This window comes from Lathyrus oleraceus, chromosome 4, assembly GCF_024323335.1.
Source record: "Lathyrus oleraceus cultivar Zhongwan6 chromosome 4, CAAS_Psat_ZW6_1.0, whole genome shotgun sequence".
Taxonomy (NCBI): domain Eukaryota; kingdom Viridiplantae; phylum Streptophyta; class Magnoliopsida; order Fabales; family Fabaceae; genus Lathyrus; species Lathyrus oleraceus.
In genome coordinates this window covers 297,259,503-297,266,965 of record NC_066582.1, presented here as the reverse complement: position 1 = coordinate 297,266,965, position 7,463 = coordinate 297,259,503, and the positions used below count along the sequence as shown (strand labels likewise).

Here is a 7,463-nt window from a genome sequence, read left to right as displayed (position 1 = left end):
ATTTTAAAAGTTTTTTTTAAGGTTTTTAATTAAATGACGAAAATTCGAGCAATATGGCGTACGCCAATTATTCGAATAATCGAGAGATAATAAAGCGGAAGCTTACTATTCTCCTTTTCATTCAAAATTAATTTAAATAATGCTTTTAGGATTTGTAATTAATTTGAGAAAGTAATTTTAATTTTATAGAGTTTTTAAGGTGGTAACTAAATGACAAAAATTCGAGCAATATGGCGTACGCCAACTATTCGAATAATCGAGAGATAATAAAGCGGAAGCTTATTAATCTCCTTTTCATTTAAATATTAATTATTATAATTCTTTTAGAATAATTAAATTGGGGAAATGATTTTAATTTTAAGAGTTTTTTAGGGTTTTAATTAAATGACGAAAATTCGAGCAATATGGCGTACGCCAATTATTCGAATAATCGAGAGATAATAAAGCGGAAGCTTATTAATCTCCTTTTCATTTAAAGATTAATTATTAAAATAGAGCCTTTTGGAATTTGTAATTAATTTGGTGGAATATATTAATTTTATGGATTTTTAGGATTTTAATTGAATGACGAAAATCCGAGCAATATGGCGTACGCCAATTATTCGGGTAATCGAGAGATAGTGAAGCGGAAGCTTACTATTCTCCTTTTCATTCAAAATTAATTTAAACTATTTAATTTGGAAAGAGATTTTTGAATTTGTAAGTTTTCATGAAATTAATCGGGAAATGGTTTGATCAAAGTTATCTAGATAATTTAATTAAAGAAATGCAACTATTTAATTAATCAAATTATTCTAAAGTCAATCCAATAAACCTAATTAATAAGATGGATTTTAAACTATTTAAATATCCCTTTGAAAACGTGATTAAAAGTTTAAAATAACTTAATCATGCTTAATTAAAAAGTGTTTAGAATAATAATGAGGAAGAAAGGATGCTGACTAGTAAAAACTGAATGGGCTTTTGAAGGCATAAGGCCCACTTATTCCTGTTGGGCGCTGGGGAACAATTCCATGATGACATGAGGAACCAATCCGGGTGAGGCCCGGCCCAAGTCCAATTAACGCCTAAAATTTAAAGCTAATAAAAAAGAAATGAGGGAATACAGGCGGACACTTTTCTTATGATGGCTCATGTTTTTTTTTTTTACAAAAAGATTCTACTAACTTACTAATAAGTATTGTCTAGAAACTTGAAGTGGCATTTAAATAGTATATTAAGGCCAGATACGTGTGATCATGCTATGTTTGGAGATTTGAAAGGTCATTTAAATAATATATTAAAACTTAGATACAAGTTATTCTACTGTAAACAATGAGTTATTATTACTAATGGAAATTTGACCAAACTATTATCACAGCCAGGAATGTGTTACCGTTAAATAAGAAAGAAAATCCATTATAACCGAAATAAAATAATGGCTCATGAATTATTTATTTACCTATCACTTTTCTAAACTTCACCTACCATTTTCCACTTGATTATTCAAACGAAATCAATTACATTCTACACTCTCTGCTACTTTAGAAAGAAAGAACAAACACATAACAAAACCGACACACACCGGTTATGTAAAAAAGAATCTCATGCGATTTTCATGGCTAATCCCTTTTCATTCCTCCATCTCACACAGATCTCGTCCAACAATGGCTAATCCAGAAAAACGAAACATGCAAGTATATACTAGTTCTAAAACAACATCAGCCTCACCAGCTTGCCCAAATGGATTCGACAGATCTAACAACTTAAAACAGTGCTTAGTTCAAAGAATCATCATACATCAACGATGAAACATTCGCAAATATCATGTCAGACGTGTAAGAGGAACATAAAATCCAACCACAATGGACTCAGAGACACAGATCGGAAAGTAAACACCTCACCGGAGCCTTAAAACTCCGGCAAGATTCTGGTGTTCGAAGTTACCTCGGGTAAGTATTCTCCTTTGGCCGCGCGGTGATTTCTTTTGTTCCTCCTTCGAGTTCCTTTCTTTTTCTTCTCGAACCTTTTGTTCTTCTTGCCTTTCTTAGTTCTTTGATACTGATTTTGGGTGTATTTTGATTTTGTAGTGGCTTTAGCTCAGTTTTCTCAAAGTCCTAATGATGAACCTTGAGTAAACTTGGGAGTATTGAGCTTTGGTGATGGGTGCGAGTGAGATTTTAGCAGAGTAACGGTGCAAGGATCAGGTCCCCTTTCCGATGACTCTCACCATCTATTTATAGAGCCTTCTCCTAGGATCCTTAAATCATGAGCTGTCAAATCTATCCAAAATCATTCCGTTAGAGAGGAATTTTTCGCTGGATTTTGTGGGGACCAAAGGTATGTGAGTCACTTCCCCGTTTTGTCTGTAGCGAATCTTACAGTAACCACCTATTTTCACTTTTCACTGCAGTAATTGTCCTGTTTTACTGGCTTATTGACTCTTTGTGATTGACCTCCTTTACTGTTATGAATTTTGCAGTTTTGCTCCTTTTGGTACAGGGTGGTTAATAGAACTTACGGACAACTCTGTCATGATTTCAAAAGAAGGCGAGAAAGTAGGCTGAGCCAACCTTAAAGCTTCCCTTTCAAACGTTACAGATTGTTGGGTAACTATCTTGTACTTTAGGCTAAATCTCAAAATGCGTTTATGGCACCAATTTATAGCAGTTTACTTGGCTTAACACAATGTAAAATTATTGCTGATCTGAATTGCACTGGTAACGTGATGCTATGCTTGGTCTTGTGAGGTATTTCCTTTGGTTATGTTTGTGACGTGATGCTATTGCACTGCAGGACATGGATGATGCTTGCGAGGTTATGTATTCCACAGAACTACAGGTCTCACGGCATGGTAAAGGTGGCTTGTAGACTGACAACATGGTAGGTTATATTACACTTGCAACGGACTGGTTTATTCTAGATTGCGGATGTATTCATTTAGCCATGTCATGTTGTGTTTTCTTCCGGTTGTAGGTAACTTGCAGTTAATGCTATTAGGATCATTGTCTTGACGCAGGGCACGTAACCTTCATACCTGTTTTCATCTTCAGACCAATTCCTTTTGAAGGCACGAAATGTTCTTTTTTTCAGTTTACCAAAACCTCAACATCCGCCACAATGATCAAAACTTGGACACCAGGTTCTGTTTTAAGACCATTCTTCTTATCACAGTCGATTTTGCTGAACTTTTAAATTCTTTGTAACGTGACTGGGTTATTTTCTGTTGTTTGGTAGGGGCCTTGGGTACAAGTCTTATCATCATCCTTCAACCTGCGAGTTCTTATCGTCTCCAGTTTTTTCGGCACCAAGTGATTTTGAAGTGGAACAGAAAGCGTTGGAAAATTTCCTAAAGACCAAATCTTAACTGGGTAATCACGAGGCTTCAACCCTTTCATATTATTTGTTGTATCACCTTCGGCTTTCTTGCAGATTTTGACTATATTCTCTTTAGTATGACTTCTGTTTATTTCAGGTCCGGCAAGCTTCTTCTCAACAGACCAAACCTCAGTGTTCCCTGGAATGTCTTAAACCAAGAGAAAGCATGGGACTCTTGTGATTGATCAACAGGTTGTTTTGACCGTGAATTTTTGTCGGCTGTTTGGTTTAATTTTGGACCTGCTCCATCTGTACTTGGTATTTGGTCTGCGGTAATTGGACTTGTCAAATGCTGTTCTTGTTGCAGGTATTACGGGATGTACATATCCTGATGCAAGTTCACGTTGTGGCATGCATATGTTGGCTTCCCTGTTTTAATACCAGGAGACCAAAATCAGAGGATTAACCGTGGAAAGATCCAGTTCCAGTCTTGGCCAGAAATGTATCCTTTGGAGTTTCCAAAGAATGAGTGTCCTGCTAGTTTACATCAGCGGTTACCACCTGTTTCGACCTGTTGCATATCTTTCCCGCCAACGCTTCCATTTGTCGGTCTTTCTTGATGGAATAAAATAGAAATTGTATGAGGCTGCAGCTAGATCCATTGCTCAGGTTCTGCTTGAACATTTAGCTTATGTGTAAGTTGTTATACTTATTGTGGCAGTAGTGGTTTGTGTAGCTTATGGATTAGAATGCATTGCAGTTAGGATCTTATCTTCATGTATCCCGACATAACCGTTCCATATTTGCTCTTACCTTGCTCATTGCTTTGCCTGTGTGAACTTTGTCAGGTTGCCGGTCAAACGTTCGTGATATTGCGCAAATGAGAAGATGATTACAAGGTGATTCACACACTTGGGAAATGGCTGGGCCGCAAGTTTGATGTCATTGGTATCCATTTTTGAATTGGCGGTTTGGATTACCATGCTTTTGTAATATGGCAGCTGCTTCGTCATATTGTGATTTCTGTCATTTGTAGAAACTCAGCCTAGGCATACTAGGCTATGGTAAATGGATAAGTACCATTTTGTCACTTGTTTAGATCGTCCATCCATCATCATGCTTATTATGATCACGCTGTACCTTTCTGTTTTTGCCTTGCTTAAAGCCAATGTTATGGATTTGGGCCATTAAATGTGGACTTTGAAGTATGTTTAAATGGAATGTTTTTTTTTGTTAAGAGGTATGATTGTTATGGATGTAGGATGGATTGATAAAAAAATGTATTTAAAAAAAAATGGAAGCAAAAATAATTGGATTTGGATTTTGTTAGACCATGTCTTAGGCATAACTGTATGATTGAACATGACTTGACTGACCACATGATCATGGCTAATGAACCATGCCATATTTTTGAATGAATCACCAATTCTGAATCAAACAAGCACGATAAATACTTGAATTTAATCACACTAGGTTTTAAAACTTGTACGGCCGAATGATATGCATGTCATGTTGAACATACGATGCAAATCAAAATGAAATCAATTGTATGAAATTTTAAATATGCCCGGACAAAATTGGGGTATGACATCTGCCCCTATTTAATTACAGTGAACTAGAAAGCAGAAATGACAGTAGTCTTCATGCGTTCATAGTGAAGGGTAATTAAATACAAGAAGACCCGAATTTTGTCCTTCGAAATGGAAGGAATAAATTCATAAATAAAAAATGTAGTGAGAAATACAGTATGAGAAGGAATCGTCAGCACAATATCTTGGATAATTACAATCGAGGTATCCCATTAAAGGAATGATGTCCCAACTGTATCCAAGACCTTCTGGTAATAAGTAGAACAATGTTTCTAAAACTGAATGAGACTCTTCATGTTGATGAAGCAGCATCTCAACCAGTAAAGAAAAATGAGATTCTCTGTATCGAGTCGAAGCAGCATCTCATATGATAGAATTAAGATATTCCGAACAAGGGAATGATACCTTAATTGAATCTAAGACTCTTCGAGGACACTAGAGCAGTATCTAAGAAGAAAAACTAGAATGAGACTCCTCATATTGATGAGACATCATCTCAAACAGCAAAAGATGAGATTCTCTGTATCGAGTCGAAGCAGCATCTCATATGATAGAATAAGATATTCCGAACAAGGGAATGATACCTTAATTGAATCTGAGACTCTCCGAGGATACTAGAGCAGTATCTCAAAAGAAAAACTGGAATGAGACTCCTCATATTGATGAGACAGCATCTCAAACAGCGAAAGATGAGATTCTCTGTATCGAGTCGAAGCAGCATCTCATATGATAGAATTAAGATATTCCGAATAAGGGAATGATACCTTAATTGAATCTGAGACTCTCCGAGGATACTAGAGCAGTATCTCAAAATAAAAACTAGAATGAGACTCCTCATATTGATGAGACAGCATCTCAAACAGCAAAAGATGAGATTCTTTGTATCAAGTCGAAGCAGCATCTCATATGATAGAATTAAGATATTCCGAACAAGGGAATGATACCTTAATTGAATCTGAGACTCTTCGAGGATACTAGAGCAGTATCTCAAAAGAAAAACTAGAATGAGACTCCTCATATTGATGAGACAGCATCTCAAACAGCGAAAGATGAGATTCTCTGTATCGAGTCGAAGCAGCATCTCATATGATAGAATTAAGATATTCCGAATAAGGGAATGATACCTTAATTGAATCTGAGACTCTCCGAGGATAGTAGAGCAGTATCTCATATGATAGACTTGAATGAGACTCCTCATATTGATGAGACAGCATCTCAAACAGCGAAAGATGAGATTCTCTGTATCGAGTCGAAGCAGCATCTCATATGATAGAATTAAGATATTGCGAATAAGGGAATGATACCTTAATTGAATCTGAGACTCTCCGAGGATACTAGAGCAGTATCTCAAAAGAAAAACTGGAATGAGACTCCTCATTTTGATGAGACAGCATCTCAAACAGCAAAAGATGAGATTCTCTGTATCAAGTCGAAGCAGCATCTCATATGATAGAATTAAGATATTCCGAACAAGGGAATGATACCTTAATTGAATCTGAGACTCTTCGAGGATACAAGAGCAGTATCTCAAAAGAAAAACTAGAATGAGACTCCTCATATTGATGAGACAGCATCTCAAATAGCGAAAGATGAGATTCTCTGTATCGAGTCGAAGCAGCATCTCATATGATAGAATTAAGATATTCCGAATAAGGGAATGATACCTTAATTGAATCTGAGACTCTCCAAGGATACTAGAGCAGTATCTCATATGATAGACTTGAATGAGACTCCTCATATTGATGAGACAGCATCTCAAACAGCGAAAGATGAGATTCTCTGTATCGAGTCGAAGCAGCATCTCATATGATAGAATTAAGATATTGCGAATAAGGGAATGATACCTTAATTGAATCTGAGACTCTCCGAGGATACTAGAGCAGTATCTCAAAAGAAAAACTGGAATGAGACTCCTCATATTGATGAGACAGCATCTCAAACAGCAAAAGATGAGATTCTCTGTATCAAGTCGAAGCAGCATCTCATATGATAGAATTAAGATATTCCGAACAAGGGAATGATACCTTAATTGAATCTGAGACTCTTCGAGGATACAAGAGCAGTATCTCAAAAGAAAAACTAGAATGAGACTCCTCATATTGATGAGACAGCATCTCAAACAGCGAAAGATGAGATTCTCTGTATCGAGTCGAAGCAGCATCTCATATGATAGAATTAAGATATTCCGAATAAGGGAATGATACCTTAATTGAATCTGAGACTCTCCAAGGATACTAGAGCAGTATCTCATATGATAGACTTGAATGAGACTCCCCATATTGATGAGACAGCATCTCAAACAGCGAAAGATGAGATTCTCTGTATCGAGTCGAAGCAGCATCTCATATGATAGAATTAAGATATTCCGAATAAGGGAATGATACCTTAATTGAATCTGAGACTCTCCGAGGATACTAGAGCAGTATCTCAAAAGAAAAACTGGAATGAGACTCCTCATATTGATGAGACAGCATCTCAAACAGCAAAAGATGAGATTCTCTGTATCAAGTCGAAGCAGCATCTCATATGATAGAATTAAGATATTCCGAACAAGGGAATGATACCTTCATTGAATCT

The 7,463-nt window shown here is 36.4% G+C and overlaps 1 long non-coding RNA gene across 3 annotated transcripts; it reads left to right on the top strand.

Moving 5' to 3' along the window:
- The first annotated feature begins 1,371 nt into the window (after positions 1–1,371).
- Positions 1,372–4,387, top strand: LOC127075216 (uncharacterized). 3 transcript variants are annotated; one of them, XR_007786260.1, is made up of 9 exons: positions 1,424–1,931; positions 2,070–2,319; positions 2,462–2,588; positions 2,776–2,862; positions 2,956–3,121; positions 3,217–3,350; positions 3,434–3,549; positions 3,665–3,992; positions 4,146–4,387. It is a non-coding gene; the product is annotated as an uncharacterized LOC127075216 (long non-coding RNA). The 3 variants fall into 3 exon arrangements; XR_007786259.1 differs by having other exon boundaries at positions 1,372–1,931; positions 2,956–3,350; positions 3,455–3,549; XR_007786258.1 differs by having other exon boundaries at positions 2,956–3,350.
- Positions 4,388–7,463: the final 3,076 nt, after the last annotated feature.